Genomic DNA, 2,763 nt, shown 5'->3' with positions numbered 1-2,763 from the left:
AGTTCTTAAAGATGTTAATAGAGCTTTCAACTCCATGTTCTTAGCAAAGATCACAAGAGTATTATCTCATAAGTTCTAACTCAAATCAAGATTGTTTTCTTGACTATAAGAGTAATAAAAAATTATAAAATCAAGTATAATATGCTTTCATGTATCATAAATAACGTTGCATCCCATCATTCAAACATGATGCCATAGGATGAATCAACTTTGCATGATTACACTCAATGTAGACTGTTAGGAACAAAAGCTTATGAGTCAATTACAAGGCTTGTAGGGCAAAGAGACTTGCTTCAAGAGAGCTTCAAATTGAGTTCTTGATAAGGATAAGTTAACACAACCAAGAAATAAGAGAAAAAACTCCTCTTAATTCAACTCAAAGCATCTATGAATGATCTACAAGCATTGCCCTACCATAAGGGCGCATAATACTTGCATATTTTGACAAGATATCTTCTGTAGAGTAAGAAATGAATTAAAAGAACAATGATGTAGCTAATTCTCTGAATATGGCTAAAGATTTCAGCCCCAAATCATCCCAAATATCTTCCAGAATTCACCTCTGATGATAGCATAAACTTCCCCTAGCACACTGTCGTAGCATTTGGTGTCGAAAGTCCACAATGGGGGTAAGAGGATGAAGGACATTCAAGGAGAGGAGTAGATGAAAGAGAAGGGGTTTGAAGAAATAGAAGATGTAGAAGAATACTCCTAGAAAGAAATAGAAAATGAAGAAGAATACTAACAGAGATGAAGCATGTCACTATTTCAGCATTATGAGAAGATAAAACTCTAATAGACAAAAACGTGTATAAAATAATACCTTCCTTTATGCTGCTCAAATCGCCAATCTGATGCTTTCATTGGCTCCAAAAGGGTGGTAAAATACCAGGACACCTAGCCAAAACTCAGCCAGATCACTCCTTCTTCATCTCCCACTTTGGAGTGATGTTCACTACCTGAAAATAGTGATTGCGTGTCATCCGATTTTGCCAATCTCTCTTTTTACATAAACTCCTCTCAAATTGGCTGAAAGCTACATGATTTCTTTTACATGTCATCTTAATCTAGAAGTTGTCTATAGTTTTATGATTTTTTAGAAGAGATAATATCTAAAATATCAAAATTGACTAAAACTTGTCCAAAAATCTAATATTTTTGAACCATGAACATTAACACTAATTTCTAATATGGCATTGGCTCTCTAAATCAATAAGAAATCCACACTCTAGATTTTTATTACACAGTGTGTGCGTAACGGTATGACAACGGACTACGCAGGGTGTACGAACAAATTGCAGGTGTAGATAGGTAGTGAGGTTGAATTTTTGCAGTGCTGGAGCATACGATCACCATGTTATCTTTTGAAGTGCTAGGAAGAAGCGCCTGAGTAGAGGGACAAGTATCTAGAGGAAGCGTGTTGATTTATGGCTTGTATCAAGGGATTTGAGAGCTCCATCAGAGGTAGGTACTGTGTGGCTATGGTTGCCATGGCAGATTGGTGAAGGTAGAGTTGAGAAATGAGGTCATTACTTAGCCTTTAGCTGGTGGGCAATGATGGACGAGAGTAGAGAGAGCAAAGAGAGGACTTGAGACATGCTAAGCCATGCTCAATTGCGCTCTAATACCATGTGAAAACACAAGATCTAGAGCATGGCAGCTATGGTGGCTCATAGACATAGTCTAATCTCATGTGGACACTGACATGATAAAGACTAAGTGACTTGACTGAAGTACAGAAGACAAGAGAAAAGTACACTATGTTGAATCATAAAGTGACAATGACATTGCATTCATCTCATATGAAAGTGGCATCCAAGTACAATGTTATATAGAGATGGGTAGGTGCTAGTCTTTCTCTCTATGCCTATGGGATTCTTGCGCCTGCATGTCCTTAGCCCATCTGCTCTTACAAAGAGGCAGCATGAATGTGATTGCAAATCTCAACACTTTATAGGGAATTAGGCTTAAGGATAACATTAAGTCTTTATTCTTGCTTTTCACACTACCTTAGGCTTGGGATACCTTACGTATTGCTATGAGCGCTAATCCTCTAGAAGATGGATTTAAATGCTCAGATGTGGAGGGAGCTTTACTTACAAAAGAAGTAAATAGGAATAATTTTTATATAGCCCATACTTCTCATGCTCTTATAGTCAAAGGTAGACATGATGGTAATGAGAATCATGATCACCATGGTAGAGACTCACGACCTAATTGGGGAAAGTAACAGTCTCACGGACACGTAGAAAATAAATCCCATGGTACTAAGTCTTCTCTTGTCATTATTGTGGGTAGCAAGGTCATATAAGGCCACACTACCATAAAATGCACGAGGATAGACAATGAATGCAAAGGAAAAATGTAGGATAATGTCAAGTCTTATGATGATTGCATTGTTCTTTCTAAGTTACTCTATTAAGATTGAGGAGATCAATATATTGGAGTATATTTCAAATGATTATATCCTTCCTACTTCTTCACGTGATGCTACTCAGTTGATTAATATTTACTTCACTTACTCTCATTTTTGGCTTCTTGATTCATGCTAAGTATTATGGTGATTACAATGTTCTTTCTAAGTTCACTGGCTAAGATTAAGGAGGTAAATATATTGGAGTACAATTCAAATGATTATATCCTTACAACCTCTTCACTTGATGCTACTCAATTGATTGATGTTTAGTCTGCTTACTCTCAGTGTTAGCTTCCTGATTTGGGTGCTTCCTTTCATGTGACCCCACATTGTCATTGATTCTATAT

The sequence above is a fragment of the Lygodium microphyllum genome, unplaced genomic scaffold (assembly GCF_053477565.2).
Source record: "Lygodium microphyllum isolate KBCC unplaced genomic scaffold, Lygodium_microphyllum_v1.1.10 scaffold_55, whole genome shotgun sequence".
NCBI lineage: Eukaryota > Viridiplantae > Streptophyta > Polypodiopsida > Schizaeales > Lygodiaceae > Lygodium > Lygodium microphyllum.
Note: the sequence above shows the minus strand (reverse complement) of the source record.